General features: G+C 47.3%; 1 long non-coding RNA gene across 1 annotated transcript; it reads right to left on the bottom strand.

Annotated features, from left to right (window-relative positions):
• Positions 1-1,175: 1,175 nt before the first annotated feature.
• LOC124525136 (uncharacterized) lies at positions 1,176-13,770 on the bottom strand. Its single transcript, XR_006965392.1, has 3 exons — positions 13,702-13,770; positions 2,762-2,886; positions 1,176-1,370 (listed from the first exon to the last, which is right to left on the bottom strand). It is a non-coding gene; the product is annotated as an uncharacterized LOC124525136 (long non-coding RNA).
• Between the last annotated feature and the right edge of the window lie 3,983 nt (positions 13,771-17,753).

Here is a 17,753-nt window from a genome sequence, read left to right as displayed (position 1 = left end):
TCTGGACTCCCAGTCAAGTGCTTTTTTCACTGGAAGACTGACTTCCTGGTTCTAGTATCTCCCCAACCTGCTCCCTCCCCAGTTTGTGTTATGCGTCTTTGTCATGGCCCTGGGGTTGGAAGAGGGTACTTTTCTGTGCCTTGACTTTGGATTTGGCCAAGGGACTTGGCTTTGGATGGTGAGATATTAATGCTTCTGACTCAAGCAAGACTTGAGATGTGCTTTCATGGTTGGGCTTGCCCTCTTCCACCCCTGGCTGTCATTATGAGAAGAACAAGCCTCAGTTACCCACTGATCCAAGGAGGAGGAGAAATTCATGGAGCAGACCCGTAACCAACAGGGAGCTTGGGGCCCAGCCAAGATTAATCAATCCTGGCTTCCTAGCTCATCTACAGATACATGAGCAAGAGAACAGTGAAGTTTGTGGTATTTTTCATACAGCAATAGCTGATTGGTGCAACTACTAACCATTTAAATAAAATGTGTGATTTAAAGAGGCAAGGTCAGGGGCACCTGGGTGGCTCAGTCAGTTAAGCATCCGACTTCGGTTCAGGTCACAACCTCACGGTCCATGGGTTCGAGCCCTGCGTCAGGCTCTGTGCTGACAGCTAGGAGCCTGGAGCCTCCTTCGGATTCTGTGTCTCCCACTCCCTCTCTGCCCCTCCCCAGCTCATGCTCGCTCTCTCTCTCTCTCTCTCTCTCAAAAAACATAAATAAAAACGTTAAAAAAAATAAAGAGGCAAGGTCAACAGTAGAAAGGTATTTATTAAAGGTACGTATTTTTTTAAAAAAAGAAAATCTCAGTAGAACCACGTGTATTAGTTATCTATTCCTACAAATTACCACAAACTCAGTGGCTGAACAAAACAGACACTTATGGTCCCATATTTTCTGTGGGCCAGGAGTCCGAGCACTGCTTAGCCGGGTCTTCTGCCCAGAGTCTCCCAAGGCTGTGGCCAGTATGTTGGCCAGAGCTGGGTTCTCATCAGAGGCTAACCCAGGAAAGTATCTGCTTCCTCACGTACCTGGTTGCAGATAGGGTTTGATTCCTTTCAACTCTAGGATCCATCGGTTCCCTTGGCCAACGAGGGGAGAGAGACTATGGGTAAATCCACTAGCAAGGTGGGAGTCTTGCTTAAATAATCACAGAGTGGCATCCCACCGTGTTTGCCATATTTTATTAGTTATGCGGAGGGGGGCGGGATTACACAAAGGCAGGGACACAGGGAAGGATGGCACGAGAAGAGGGGACAGCTATATGGTCTGTCACCACAGTCCATCTTCTCTTCCCATGAAGCATGGCATCTGCCATCTCTGCATGTCTCCTGGTGGTCTCGGGACCGTGCAGCTAACCAGCTGGCCGGGAGAAGCTGAGGAAAGATGAAAGGAAAAGGTGACATTTTCTGGAAAATAAAAAGTTGAATGGAACCAAATCTGCCTTTCAATTTCCTTCTAGTCATTTTGTGGCATTAATGATAAAAGTTGACCTAGGGGCACCAGGATGGCTAAGTCAGTTGAGCATCCAACTCCAGCTCAGGTCATGATCTCACAGTTCATGAGTTCGAGCCCCACGTTGGGCTCGCTTGTCAGCCTGTCAGCACAGAGCCTGCTTCAGATCCTCCGTCCCCTTCTCTCTCTGCCCCTTCCCCACTTACACTCTCTTTCAAAAAATAAAAAAACTTGACCTAGTAATTCTACTTTTTGGTACCCATCTTTGGGAACGTCTAGCACATGTGCCTGAAGAGACATATACAGGGCTTGTCATCTGTCGTGTGAAACATGTGTGTTCAGCACTGGAGGAATGGCTGCGTGGATTGTGACCCATCTCTACTTTGGAATAGTTTGTGACTAGTTTAAACAAAAAGGTGGATTCAAAGTGTATTGTTAAGTGGAAGAGACAAGGTGGAGAATACCCAGGCTATATGACACAAAGCACAGAATATTTTCTGCATAGAAAGTACAAGTGCATAGGGAAACATCTAGAAAGGGATACAGAGGCCTCAGAGTACTGTTTAGCTCAGAGTTTCTGAGCTGACGAGAATTATGTCAGGAGAGGGATCAAAGGGGAGTCTGGTCATCTATATTTTGATTTTCTCCCCTGGGAAATGTATTCACATATTATTTTAGATTTACGTATGATATTATTATACATTAATATATAATTCTTTATATTATATAGAATACTGTATATTATATGTATATGTTAATTTATATATTGTATTAATATATGTGTTAACAAAATATTACATAAACATTATATGTATTACATAATTTACATATTACATTATAGCAAAGAAGTCAGTAGTAGAAGTCAGCAATATAGCTGTATAAATCATGATGGTTTTAACCATGTACACAGATTCCTTGATACTTCTCCCTTGAAGAGAAGATCTGCCCTGGCCAGTAGTTTGACTGCAACCTCACGAGGGACCCTGAACCAGAATGACTGGGACAAACTGCTCCCAGATCCGTGCCCCACAGAAAATGTGAGGTGGTAAGTGTTGTTTTAAGCCTCCAAGTTCGGGGCTAACTTGTTACACAGCAACGGATAACTGATACACAGATTGGTGAGACTAACAGTGGCTTTTTACAACAAGGTAGCGTTCTTACACCACCTTGGAAGAGTACATGGAAGTGTTTTGAGCAAGAGGAATGTCTGTCCGTTAAGGGTGAAGTTAAAATAAAGTCCTTGTTTTTAATATGCTCAGTCTCCAACATGGAAAAATCCTGTCACACCAGGGAAAAAACACTGAAGACTTACCAAACCTTTGTCGCATGATAGCGATCACCAAAAACCCAGCATCCATCTTGTCAACAAATGTTATTCCATTCCACCCATAGAATTTTCCTTTTGCCTTCATAATGCATCCTTCCCAGAACTTCTCCCTGAATCACATCAACAGTTTGAAGGTTGTGCAATGACTGCCTATAAGAATAGCCCCCAAGTGGGTGAAGTTTGCACCCCAACCCATCAACATTGGTTACGATCATCGCTGGGCCTTTGGATTACTGGCGATTTCATCTTCTTCATGGTGGATCCCATTTTCAAATTTTCTGCAATGAATGCATATTAATTTGGACAGCAAAAAAATATTAATGCTAATTCTCTTTTATGATTGATTTATTTTGAGAGAAAGAGAGTGAGGGAGAGAGAGCACGTGTGCTCACACAAGCACAAAAGGGGCAGAGGGAGAGAGAGACTGAGAGACAGAACCCCAAGCAGGTTCCACAGTGTCACTGCAGAGCCTGATGCAGTGCTTGAACTCATGAACTGCGAGATCGTGACATGAGCCAAAATGAAGAGTCAGCTACTTACGCGACTGAGCCACCCTGGGGCGCCATGCGAATTCTTTTTAAAAGTTACCACATATCAATTAACAACTACATGTTGTTTCTTTCAGCAGGCAGAATCCAAGCCCTCAGTTACCACCACTGTATATTTAGCTGTAACCCATGTGGCCCAAACATTTCTCCCAGGTGGCTGGATAAGCCCCGTGAAACCCTGTGACTAGTTCATATCCCAGAAGGAAAAAAGTAAAGGCTTCTTACCTAAAGGAAAAACAAAAATCTCCCTTTATTTATTTATTTATTCATTTATTTTTAGAAAGAGAGCACACACACAAGTGAGAGAGAGAGAGAGAGAGAGAGAGAGAGAGAGAGAGAGAGAGAAGCAGAGGGAGAGGGAGAGAGAATATTAAGCAGGTTCCACACTCAGTGCAGAGCCCAAGGCGGGGCTCAATCCCGCAACCCTGGAATCATGACCTGAGCCAATATCAAAAGTCGGACGCTCAAGGGACTGAGCCACCCAGGCGCCACATCCCAAAGCCCCTTATTTTAAAGGTCTTTCTGAGGCTGGTGTCTGAGTCACGTTTCTAAGGCTCAGACCTGAACATAAAAGGTGTGTTTGCCCCAAAGCCTCAGACCTCTAGCAGCTGGCCTGGTTCTGGCTCTTGCCTGCCTCATAGAAGGAGGGGAACCTGGAGAACCCAGTGGCCCTGGGTCTGGTCTTCAACTTTTATTTCCCGTCTTGCCTTGACTCGTGCATTCTAACATCCAGCTTGATCAAAAGCAAGGAACAGTTTGAGTCTTCTCTCGACCCTTATCGATTTTCTCTTTATCCCGTCCCCGTCTCGAATCTTCTTGTCCCTTCCTATGGCCAACCTCATCACCTGAAGTCTATTCTTATTTGAGAAATCTCCTTACTGTCCTGGTGCCTCCTCTCCCCTCCTTCCAATCCACGCGGCTGGACTGAAATCCCCACGTTCCTCTCGTCACCTCCCATTCCAAGCTCTCCCGTGTGTTCCTGTTGCAACTACCTGAAGTGTGAGTCCTCGGTACATTCAGCATCTCCAGACCCTACCCCTTTCCAACAGGTATCTCTTTCCAGACATATCTCCACAGCCACGCCAATCCCATCTAACCGGCATGTATGTATTAAGTACTGCTATGCCCCAGGACCATACTTACGATGGGGAAATAGACAAAAAGAGCTTACAGCCTAGTAAAAGAGACCATTAGTAATTACATAGAGGGGCTCAGAGTGTTTACAGAGGGTGGAGGAGAGGAGCCTCAAACAGCACTGTGGAGGAAAACCTCCCTCAGATTGAAAAAGGGGCAGGGAGATGGTCTTGGAAGGATTCCCAGAGGACATGATGCGTGAGCTAAAACCAGAAGCCACGTGGAGGCTAAGTAGCTAAAGAAGTGAACAGAGGGCTTTCCAGGCCTAGAGAACAGCACAGGCAAAGCCTCGGTGGCCTGAGCAAGTATCCAATGTAGGAGAAACCGACCAGATATGGTCCATGAGTGACGGAGCCAAAAGCAGAGCGGGGAGGACCTCACTCAGTGGGTACCAAATGGTACTAATTGACTGAGCCCAGGCTTTGAAGCATGATAGCGCCCAGATCACAGACCAACCCATGTGGCATAAGACAATTCACTCAGCCTATCAGAGCCCCAGTTTCCCTAGGCCTAAAGTGAGATTTAAAATACCAACCATGTGGTGTTATTTTGAGGATCATAAAATAAAATGCATTTAAATCACCAGGCTGAGGGGCGCCCGGGTGGCTCAGTCGGTTGAGCGTCCGACTTCGGCTCAGCTCATGATCTCACGGTCTGTGGGTTCGAGCCCCGCGTCGGGCTCTGGGATGACAGCTCGGAGCCTGGAGCCTGCTTCAGATTCTGTGTCTCCCCCTCTCTCTGACCCTCCCCCGCTCATGTTCTGTGTCTCTCCCTCTCTATCAAAAATAAATAGACATTTAAAAAATTTTTTTAATAAAAAAAATAATGAATCACCAAGCTGAGTGTCTGCCCCATTACGGAAGGTTGAAAAATCCATGCCTCCCTTCCCCTTTTATTACTTAATAAGAACCGTAGCAAACAACTACGTAGCATTTACTCTGCACCAGGCACTTTACGATTCATGGAAAATAAATGCCTCAAGAGTATGCATGAAGCGCTTAGTGGGTCTACTGAGAGCTTCTCTCTACCACGGTGGAGCGAACAGAGCTGAGAGATACAACGGCCAGAAAGAAAGGGGTCACCTTTTATTCAGGTTAGCAGGAAACTAACTACACATCAGTGAACAAGAAAGACGTTAGAGTCGCAGAGCACTAGACGCGACTTGGAACAAAGGCCTTCAGACGGTGTGGAGACCAGAGCTCTATAGTCTCTGCCATCAGGATACCCGGGGTCCACTTCTAGCATCAGCCCTCCGCAGGCTGGGCCCTTATCACACTCCCTCCTTCACCACATCATCATCGAAGGCAAAGCCTTTCCCGAATGAGCGGCTGCCTTCCCTGCTCCCACCGCTCTTCATTTGCAACGAATGGGCACAATTGTCTGGTCTTGTGGTGCATTCCCTCCTTCCTTCATTTGGCTGATATTTCCCGGAGGCTGAAAACATAACAGAAATCAAAACACATACAGCCCCTCCCCTCTGGGAGCTCACAATGCTGAGAAGCCAGTGAGGGAGCAAGGCACTAGTCATCACAAAAGTAAGTGTTTAAATGTATTTTTTTTTTTTTTTTTAATGTGCCGTGCTAGAGAGTTAGGCTGCTTGGCGGTGTTCAGCAGGGTTTCTGACCCAGTGAACCGAAGGGTCTTGGAGGACCAGTATAATTGCCCCCAACTATTTTACAAGCAAGCTCCTGTAGGCCTGACCCCATCATATTTGTCCTCGCTTCCCCTGCCACCCCGGCCAGTGGCACATAGTAGCCGCTCAATAAATGTCAGCTGCAATAAAGGAGTTCCCGGACCAGTTCAGATCAAAGCCCGACTCCCACCAGAGTTAATAAAAAGCTCTGGTTACAGGCTTCTGAGGACACAACCTGGGATGTTTGCTTTCCTTCATTTCCAAGGAAGGCATTCTTGAGTTCCCAACATTTAAGAGAAGGCTCAGGAGAGAAAGTTTGTGTAGTTAATGATCCAGCCTGGGATGGTTTATCTCAAAGCCAAGGGGGTGGGGGGTGGCTGGCTGCCTCAGGGCTGTCAGCAGGGAACTGGATGTGAAGAGGTGGGAGATTACAGGAGCTTTGGAGACAAAGGAACATAAATCAAAAAGAATTAAAAGAAAACAAGATCCTTGAGCCTCCGCCTGTTAAGGTTCTTTTAAAAGTATTTTTGCTAGCGAGTCGGGTGGGGGAGGGTAAACAAAGTTTAAATGAAGGAAAGTAAGCCCGAAAGTGAATGGCTAAAGGCCGCGTACAGCCCAGGTCTGTCCCCTCCTCTGTCTTTTTACTTTTCTCTGTCTTACTGTTAATGGCCCGAAATGATTAACAATTGGAAAAAAGATGTCACAGACATAAACTGTTTCCTCCCTCTCTTCCCCACTCTTGTTTCAATTCCTGTTTGGTTCAGACACTCTGAGCTACAGATCTTCCTTCACGATGAAATGGTTTGGGCTCTACTTAATAAGTCAACACCAGAATGCAAGGCGGGGTTGAGCAGGTGGAAGAAGATGGCTTTATTCCAAAAGCATAAACGTCGACCCGAATTAGATTTAAATAGTAACACTGCACCGAAGCTGTGCAAGTCCCACGCCCTCCATAAATCGGGCAGCCAGCCTGAACCCCTTACCAGAGCTTCGAACAGAAACCATCCTACTCCAGGACGTCCTCAGGCTTCTGGTCTTTTCTAAGACGATACATTACCAGAACTTTAGACAAGAACATTAATTCCCACCCCTGATACCTCCACGGGTAGCCCACTCTCCTACAGAGGAAACCACTTCTTTGAGAATTAGGGTTGCCATAGAAAATTCAGGACGTCTAGTTAAATGTGAATGTCAAATAAGCAACAAATAATTTTTCAGTATGAGTGTGGCCAAAATATCACATTTGGATGTCCTACTTTTACTTGCTAAATCTGGCAAACCTTGCAATTCTCCAGCTCAACAGATCCTAAACATATAGGGTTGCCAGATAAGCTATAGGTTGGTCAGTTAATTTGAATTTTAGATAAATAACTAATCATTTTTTAGTGTAAGTGTATCTCATGCTGCAATACTTGGGATATATATATTGTTAGAAAGAAGGAAAGAAAGAAAAGAAAGAAAAGAAAGAAAAGAAAGAAAGAAAGAAAGAAAGAAAGAGGGAGGGAGAAAGGGAGGAAGGAAGAGGGAAGGAGGAAGGAAGGAAGGGCGGAAGGGAGGAAGGAAGGGAGGGAGGGAGGAAGGAAGGAAGAGGGAAGGGAGGGAGGAAGGAAGGAAGAGGGAAGGAAGGAAGAAGGGGAAGGAGGAAGGAAGGAAGGAAGGAAGGAAGGAAGGAAGGAAGGAAGGAAGGAAGAAGGAAGGAAGGAGGGAGGGAAGGAGGAAGGAAGGAAGGAAGAAGGAAGGAAAGAAGGAAGGGAGGGAGGGAGGGAGGGAGGGAGGAAGGGAGGAAGGGAGGAAGCGAGGAGGGAGGAACAGACTCCAAATAATGGAGTCTCTCATGCTCATTAATTTATTCTTTTAATATGTGTATACACTCTGAAGGCATCGGAGGCTAAAGCCAGCACAGGGATCATGTGTAGCTTTTGTGAGAACACCATGATAAATATGAAGATTGCACCATACTACCACAGGGCCCCTGTGCACTTGCGCACACACACACACACACACACACACACACACACACACACGTGTGTGTGTGTGTCTGTAGCAGACTGGAGAGACACAGCATTCTTATGATAAAGGCAACTACAATAACACCTGAGTTGTTGTTGCTGTGTTTAGGCAGAAAAGTCCCAAGAACACATATAAATAAATATAAATCATAAATGAGAAAGGACATCTTTTCTGAGAAAATGGAGGAGCAAAGGGGGTGGTTAAAGTTCCCAAGTAAGCTGAGGGTAAAGGAAGAAGCATGTGAAGGGGTAGGAGACGAGCTTACTGCATGTATCAGCTGGACGCTGGTGGAAGAGATACTCAGTTCAAAGCCAGTAAGGAGCCGAGCATTCGTCCGGGTGCTTCTGTGACTGTTCGCTTGCCTGCCTTGGCAGTTTTACTCTTGATTACTGGCTTTCTACCATGCTTTGTTTCACACTCTATGAGTGTGTATGGCTAACATGTATCTTTTCTCTTTAATCTACTCTACAGCATAAAATCCATAGGGAAACAGCAGCAAGGATTCAAATATTACTGTTTGAATTAAAAATTCAAAAATGATTATACTCTTAACTCTGTTAAAAACTGGGAGACATTAGGGGCGCCTGGGTGGCGCAGTCGGTTAAGCGTCCGACTTCAGCCGGGTCACGATCTCGCGGTCCGTGAGTTCGAGCCCCGCGTCAGGCTCTGGGCTGATGGCTCAGAGCCTGGAGCCTGTTTCCGATTCTGTGTCTCCCTCTCTCTCTGCCCCTCCCCCATTCATGCTCTCTCTCTGTCCCAAAAATAAACGTTAAAAAAAATTAAAAAAAAAAAAAACTGGGAGACATTATCGTGAAGAGCGATCAAATATTTCCAATCTTGCTTAAGAAGTCTTTCGGAAGGATAACAATGATCTTTCAATGATCATGTCAAAGAAAAGTAAAAAGAAGCAGGTGAAATTAATGTTAATAAAAGATTTTACTGAAGGGGCACCTGGGTGGCTCAGTCGGTTGAGCGTCCAACTTCGGCTCAGGGCATGCTCTCACAGTTCGTGAGTTCGAGCCTTGCGTCGGGCTCTGTGGTGACAGCTCAGAGCCCGGAACCTGCTTTGGATTCTGTGTCTCCCTCTCTCTCTGCCCCTTCCCCGCTCATGCTCTGTCTCTCCCTCTCTCTCTTAATAATAAATAAACATTAAAAAAAAAGATTTTACTGAAGCCCAGTATCTCCAAAATACTATCATTTCAACATGCAATTAAAATTATGAATGCAATACTTTATATTTTTTCTTAAACCAAGGCTTCAAAATCTGGCACATCTCACTTAGATGCTAACTTTTACCAGAAATACTTTATGTATATTTAGATTTCATAAAATTTGCATTTGAAAATGGAGATTCACGTACCCAACTTGTTCTGAACATACTTAAGAGCTTCCCAATAACCGAGTTAACTCTTTAAGTTTAAACTTACATAGAATTAAAAAGCCAGCCTCCCGTTGTCCCAACCACATTTCAAGTGACCAATACCTGCAAATGCAGATCGAAGATAAAGACACAAATTTCCAGCCCCCAGTTTTCAGCCTCTAAGTAACATCATCGATTTCTACTGCCAGTGCCCTATTTCTTGCTCTTTTAATATCCTGATTGTCACTCAACCTGCAGTCCCATCTTCTGGAAAATAAAGCCTAGAAAGAAAAGGGGTTGACCTCCAACTTATTCCAAAGAACAAAGCAAATTCATCCCCTGAGCTCTACTGATATTTTCTTTTGTTTTAACTTTTTTTTAATGTTTATTTATTTTTGAATGAGAGAGAGAGCGCGCGAGGTGGGGAGGGGCAGAGAGAGAGGGAGACGCAGAATCCGAAGCAGGCTCCAGGCCCCGAGCTGTCAGCACAGCGCTCGACAAAGGGATCGAGCCCATGAGCCATGAGATCATGACCTGGGCCGAAGTCAGATGCTCAACCAACTGAGCCACTCAGTCGCCCCTTTACCGATATTTTCTTAATGGTTACATTCAGTTCTGTAAACGCTGTAGAAGTAATTTCATCTGCACGGAACTTGGAGTGGTTTCTGCCTATTCCTTCTTGGTATGCAGAGAGCATTGTGCATGGTAAGTATTCAACAAAAGCATGCTGAATGCGCAAATAAGTGACCATTCGGGAGACATGCTCCAGTTAATTGTGTTCATGGAAAAACCGAAGGAGATCATTTAAGAAAAGAATTCTCTGCCCTATTCTTTGGGTAATGTCTTTAACCAAGACCCTTTCATCCAGTGATACCTGATGATAGCAACAGAAAGAGGGAGGAGGAGTGCCAAGAGGAAGCTGTCATCAGATATCTCTGCTCAGACAAATGACCAGAATTCTCCTGCCCTGGCCCACCCCTCATTTGATGGTGGCACAGACTGGTACAGCAGGGACACAGACCAAAGTGCTATTACCGGACTTCAGATCTTGGGGGGGAATGAAATAAAGTCGAGTATCGATCCCAGCAGAGACAGTTCAGACATGGAAGGGCCAGCCCGTGCCAGAAACCCCAGCACAGCCCTTTGGGATTTGCCAAGAGAGTCCCTCAAGAAGGTTCGGAAGCACTTACAAATAAATACATAGGAAAAAAAGTGGATTGTGCACACTCACTTCAATAAGAAAGAGATGAGGAAAACTCCCTTTTGAAAAAAAAACATGCAAATCACTTAAGAATTGGACGAAGAACTCTCAGATGAGGTCCGCTTTGAGAAGGTCGCGTGCCAAGAAAAAAGAAGATGTATGAGTAGAGCTCACCTCCAGGAGTGAGGTCAGCAGAGCAGAAGCTCAAAACAAAGTTAGGACTGAGGGAAACAAGTGCTCACAATTTTTAAAAGGGGTATTTGTTAGTTTCCTATTGACGGTATAACCAATTGCCACAAACCTCATGGCTTAAAATAGCGCAAATTTATTATCTGAAAGTTCTGAGGGTCAGAACTCCAAAACCAGTCTGATTGGGCTACAAGCAAGGTGTCGGCGGACCTGAATTCCTTCTGGAGGTTCTGGGGGATATTCCATTTTCTTGTCTTTTCTGGTCTCCAGAAGCATCCTGCATTCCTTGGATTCTGGCCCAACATGGCTCCACCTTCAGCTTGCATGGTTGTATCTCTTTCTCTCTTTCTGATCATCTTGTCTCCCTCTTATAAGAACACTTGTGATGGATGGCATTGGGCCCACCCAGATAAGCCAAAATAATCTCCCCATCTCAGGATCCTTGATTTAATCACACCTGCAAAGTCCTCTTTACCAAGGTTCCAAGGATTTGTGCATGGACATCTTTGGGGACCGTTACTCAGCCTAGCACAGATATACTTGACTGTCCTACAGGAAAATGAATATTTCTCGGAGGCAATGATGTGATGCTCAGCAGTGACAAAGGGGAAGTGAGCCTTCTTGATTCCTTCATGACTTCCAACTTCTCTGACAGGAAGACTGATCCCTTCCCCAACCCCTATAAGCTAATACACCCAGTTTCCCCCAAGTCTCTGTGGTTCTTTGTGCTGTCCTCTGTAAGAGCATTCAATCACTCAACGAATAGTTATTGAACATCTACTATGTTGAAGCAATATTCTAATCACCCAGGATAGCAAATCTAATCACCCAGTGAGCAAAACAAATGAAAGTTCTTATCCTCAAAAAACGATCACACTAGTAGGGGAAGACACACAATTAAAGAAAATTAAAAAGAAAGAAGGAAGGAAATTATACAGTGTATTTGAAAGTGATTAAGTGCTATTTAAAAAGTGAGGCAGGGGAGAGTGCCTGGGTGGCTCAGTCCGTTAAACATGTTAAGCACCTGACTTCCGCTCAGGTCATGATCTCATGGTTTGTTCCAGTTTCAAATCAGGTGAGCAGGAACCCCTCTTGGGTGAGCTCCACTTCTCTCTCTCTCTCTCTCTCTCTCTCTCTCCCTCTATCACTTGTGACCCCTCTGGCGCTCAAAAAAAAAAAAAAATGGTGCGGGGCGGGGGGTGGGGGGGAGAGGAGTGGGGAGTGCAGGTAGTTAACCTGCTAGGTGCTAACTCAGTGTTTAGGAAAGGCTTCGCTGAGAATAGGGCATCTGCCCAATCTGCTGGAAGGGTGAAGGAGGGAGCCACACCCTTTCTTAGATCCCCTAAGAACAGAAACCGCAAATAAGGCAAAAGCCCCGCAGGGGGAACAGCTTGAGGGGCTGAAGCAGATGGGGACTAGCCAGGCTGCAGGAGAATCAGCAAGGGGACAGTTGCAGGAGCTGAGAACAGATGCTCATGGGAGGGCCAGCCGAGGAAGGCCTTGTCACATCGGATTGTCCAGGACCATGAGCTCCAGAGAGCAGGGATACTGCCTCATTCTCTTTGGTGTCCCTGGCACCTCGCACAGTGTGAGCATGCGTAGTTAACGCTTGCGACACGGAGCATGCTTCTCTCCTTGCAACTTCACTGCAGGCTTCTTCCCTCCTGCACGTAGGACAGGGGCCTGGCATGTCTGTCACTAGATAGCACGGACCCGACGCCTGTGGCCAAGAAGTAGGAGTTGCAGGTGCAGGGGCCAGAATCCTGTGCGCTCTGCCCCTGCGCTCTGACTACCTGCTCCGCGGCTACCTCGCTGCTCTTCGCTCACTGCCCCCGCCAATGCCATCCCACCTGTGCCAAAGCCCCCGGCCGGCGGCGAGGCCTTTTTCCTTTCATCACCGGCTGGGAGCACCAGCTCCGCGGAAAGCTGGAGAGACCGGAAGAATTGGGGTGGGGAAGGAGGTGCGAGACCCGCCCCGCCGGCGCGGTCTGGGGTGGGGATGGGGGTGGGGGGGAGAGGGGACGCGAGTCGGGAGCGCCGCGCCCAGCGCGGGGGCGGGGGACAAAGGGTTAAGCGATCGGCATTACTGTCTGCGTGCGGCTGGGCTCCGAGGGCCTCGCGTTGCGCCTGGGTGGTCCGGTACAGTCGCGGGCAGCAACCTATTAGTGGTATCTCGGCGTGATTTATGCAGCTGTCAAGCTGCCTTCACCGCGACAAGTGAACTGCGGCCCCGCGCCGCGCTCCTTCCGAGACCATCAGTAAATGGGGCCAAAGAGAAAGGAAAACAGCCCAAGGTGCCACCCCTCAGCCTCCGGGTCCTCTAATGACGAGTCCCCTCTATAGAAAAACATCCAGCTGCCCCCAGGAGAGCGACTCACAGAGCCCCACTGTCTGGGGCGCCAGGCCGACAGGGGGCCGGTGGGGGGGGGGGGGCGGGCAGGCGGGCTTGGCAGGGAGCCACCCGCCACCAGCGGAGCGGGGGCAAGCCAGCCCGCCAGGCGTGGCGCGGACACGGCCAGGGGGCGACGGTGACAGTGCCAGGGGTGGACGTCGTCCTGCGGCCAGGGGAGCGTGGTCAAGCCAACATGCCACCCACGAGGTCTGGCACCCGCTCCACCCTGCCACCCCTCCTTTTACCCTCCGGCACAGGCGACGCTGGCCTGAGAGGGCTACACAGGGGAAACGCGTCCCCTCGGCCTCAGCAATCCCCACACCTCCCACCTGCGCAGGTGACCCTGGGTCCGTCCATGGCCATCAGACACCAGCGCCTACCCCCCCCACTCCCCCTTGCCCACACCCACACCCACACCCGTGCACACACCCCTGCCACACGCACCCGTACCTACACACCTGCTATCCAAGAGGGCCACGGCCCCCCAGGAGAGGGCTATCTCTTATTCAGTACTTGATTGACAGTGAAGTAGCCAAGGGCCTGGGGAAGTGTGCGTCTGTGTGTCTGCGCGTGCGTGTGCGTGCGCGTGTGCGTGAGAGAGCGCGCGCGCGCCAACAACCACAGGACTGCCCTTGTTAATAACGTCAGGGACGTTAATAGGCCTCTTTTCTCCCTGCTGCCAAGTGGCATGCGGTGCATTGTGTTTGTGGTACCGCAGTGGAGGGCAGGTGTTCCACACTGGATCTGATTCCCAGCCAGAACGTTTCAGAGGCTGGAGGTGACGCAGAGCGACGAGTTCCTGATTGCTGCTGACACAGGGAGAAGCGGAAGGAGGTGCGTGCTGGCCCCCGGGGTCACCCCCCCCCCGCCCCGGAACGGCCCCTCCCTCCCTCTCTCCTCCTTCAATACCTTGGCCTTGCCTTGAGGCCACAGGACCCGGCACTCCACAACGTGGGTGCCCTGAAAAGGAAACTCTTAGCTGGACTCAGAAGGACACAGGTGGCACCGACAGCTGCACGCTCCCTGGGTCTCTGGACTTGGCAGAGCTCCCTGGACTTGGTCATTTAACAGTCCTGTCAACACAGGCGGGAAGGGACAATGGCATTTTTAATAAGCTTCCTGTTTGTTCAGAGAGGAAGCTGCTAATGCCTCACTCCAGAATGGTGTCTGGAGGTGACCGTGCCAGCTCTCCCTCCGGGCACCTGATCTGCCTCCCTTCTGCCTGTTCAGCCACAAGTTTCAAAGGTTGACAGTTTAGCTCAGGGCATGGCAGCTCTTGCATTTCCCACTGCCAGGGGCTTCTCAAGGACCCTTGTGCCCTTCTGTTTTCCAGGGCACCATTCTTCTGCTCTGGTCTGGGTATAAAAGGGAACAGCTGCACTGGAAGTCGGGACTGGAGCCCGCTTGGCCCACATTCCTTGTCGAATTCCCGTCTTGGCCCTCTCCCCTGCACCCCCACGTCCGGTTAGCGCAGGCGGTCCCCGGGGCCCTGCTTCTACTTTCAAATCCCTCACGACAACGCCTCACACCACCCCACACGGCACGAGGGGCCTTTCTGGGGTTTGTTTTCTCATTGGCTCCCCAGAGACCCTGGACAGATAAAGTCACAAGGAGGTGGAAGGCATCCATTTTCTTTCCGGTCGCTCCTTGAGAAAGAAGGAGGCTGGTGACAGAAGAATAAACCGTTATAATTACTTGGGTGCTTTTCTGGCATATTCTGTGGGGAAGCTATGCCTGGAAATGACGATGGATGGGCCCAGATTGATTTTTTTTTTTTTCTGCTAATGTTTCCCACATAGGGTCTTTTCAAACTCATTTATGCAAGACTTTTTTTTTTTCTTTTCTTTTCTGAAAAGCTGGGAGAAGGTAAAATTTCACAGGAGAGTCCCATGCTTTCTTCTGTGGGAACTATGAGGCCAGCTCACCAACTCCACTGTTCCCACGTGGCTTCAACCCCGCCTTGTCCCATCCAGGCCTTTGCAATGACCTCAAAACTCCAATCTTTCTTCTTCCACCCTAATCACCTTCTTTAAATACAGGCAAGATCTCACTTTTCCCTCCTCTAAAATCTTCACTGGCAAACTGTCTGCCAAAGTCCCAAACCTGAGAGTGTCATCAAAAGCCCTTGACAAGATGGATCCATCCAATCTCTTTTTATGTACCCTCCCTTCAGAAGATACACGTGGTAGGGGCGCCTGGGTGGCTCAGTCGGTTAAGCGTCCGACTTCGGCTCAGGTCATGATCTCGTGGTTCATGGGTTCGAGCCCCGCGTGGGGCTCTGTGCTAACAGCTCAGAGCCTGGAACCTGCTTTGGATTCTGTGTCTCCCTCTCTCTCTGCTCCTCCCCCACTCATGCTCTGTCTCTCTCTCTCTCTCTCTCTCTCTCTCTCTCTCTCTCTCAAAAATAAACATTTAAAAAAATTAAAGAAAGAAAAGGAAGATACACATGTTAATCTGGGTTGGCCAAGAAGTAGACATCATGATGAGATTCACAATGCATAGATTCACTTGCCATTTGCAACTACGTGGATGGAACTGGAGGGTATTATGCTAAGCGAAATTAGTCAGAGAAAGACAAATATCATATGACTTCACTCATATGAGGACTTTAAGACACAGAACAGATGAACACAAGGGAAGGGAAGCAAAAATAATATAAAAACAAGGAGGGGGACAAAACATAAGAGACTCTTAAATACAGAGAACAAACAGAGGGTTACTGGAGGGGGGTCGTGGGAGGGGGGATGGGCTAAATGGGTAAGGGGAATTAAGGAATCTACTCCTGAAATCATTGTTGCACTATATGCTAACTAACTTGGATGTAAATTTAAAAAATAAATTTAAATTTTTTTTTAAAAATGCGTAGATTCAACTAGGGCTAATACCTGTGGAAGAGAAAAATGGGGCAGTAGCTGGAGAAAGCAGGAAGAACTGTCAGAGTTTAATGAAGGTTTGACATACACACACATACACACACACACACACAGTGAAGGGGAGAGGAAGGAAATGTCAAGTAGAAGCATCCAAGACTGATATAGAATTAAGAAAGTTGCATCAAGGCCATCAGGGAGCGATGTCAGCCCACATCAAGGGAAATTTAGCCAACAAAGGACTTCCATGGCTTCCAGGAATGGACCCATCTTTGTATCCCTGCCTCACTCAGCCACTGGCTGAGAACAGCCGATGGGAAATGCATTTGGCCTTGATGAAACCCAGTGTGGATTGGTTTATGGACTTCTCAGAGGGCAGCAGCTGGGATCCTTGGTCAACCCCTGGATTTGGAGGTCTTCAAGGGGCATTTCCATGGGCATTCCCATAGCTGCCACAAGGTGCAGGTCAGCCAAAGAAAGTAACCTATAGTCTTCAGAGCAAGCCATTCACCCATGCATTTGCTCCTGCCTTCTTCCTGGCCTGCCATGCTCCTTCTTCCATTCTACCACCAAATGAAATTCTACTCATCCTTCAAGGGTCCACACAAGTGCCACCTTCTCCAAGAAGACTTTTATCTACACTGATGATACTTTGCCTGCCCCTCCATGATAGCATCCTTTTGGATTTACACTAGTTGTCCAAGTCTCATCCCTGGCCTTGGGGATGAGAACTGTTTCATTCCTCTTTATACAAGTAGTTTGGCACCGCAGCTCACATAGATTCACTCACGTACTTATTCAACAGGATTGCTTGTTTATTTTTATGTACCAGGCACTACACTGGGCCCCACTGGTCTAGAATTGTGCAAGATGGTGAAGGAGCTTACTTCCCAGCCTGGGTGAGGGAACTAGGAGAATGAAAATATTAAGAGTCAAGCAATGTCCCACAGGAGAAAGGGGACAAGAAGGCAGAGTCCTGAGCCAAGGTATCCTGGACTGGTACTATGTTTTTAAAAAATGTACAGCAATAGCATATGAGGTCTTGGGATGCTAAATTTGGGGGGTTGATGTTAAAAACCATACAGAAGTCAGATGAATTTCAATGACCCCATTGGTTCAGCAAAATTACCAGAAAGCCTCCGTCTACAATGGCTCTGGATGGGCAAAAAAAAAATCTCTGTGCCTGTGTCTTACACTGCCATAAATGTTTATTGGAGCTATGCACAGGCTTTCAGAAACCCCAGGCCAAAGTCAAGAAATTAACAAGTAAATACAAAGCAAAAGCTCTTCTTAAAGTAATTCCCCATTAATAATTATAAAATGCTTAAGAAAACAATCCACTGTGAGTAAAAGTCAGTGAGTACAACAGATGATTAATTCAAGAACTTGAGATAATAGAAAAACAATGTAAGAGAAACTATAAAGCAAGTATGCTTAAAGTATAAAAGCATTTCTTTAAGTATTAGAAATATAAGGGAAAAATTGGACTCTGAAAAAATGAACCAGCAGATTTGAAAAAGAATGAATCAAAACTTCTACAAATGGAAAATATTTTCATTAAAATTAAAAAGTGAATGGGCAATGAAACAGCAAATCACCCGAGTTATATTTGAAAAATGTGATCAAATATAGCACAGAAA

This window comes from Lynx rufus, unplaced genomic scaffold, assembly GCF_022079265.1.
Source record: "Lynx rufus isolate CCGP_SWC_20201006 ecotype Redwood Valley unplaced genomic scaffold, mLynRuf1.p SCAF_10, whole genome shotgun sequence".
In the NCBI taxonomy this organism is placed as follows: domain Eukaryota; kingdom Metazoa; phylum Chordata; class Mammalia; order Carnivora; family Felidae; genus Lynx; species Lynx rufus.
Note: the sequence above shows the minus strand (reverse complement) of the source record. Positions and strands in the feature narration are given on the sequence as shown.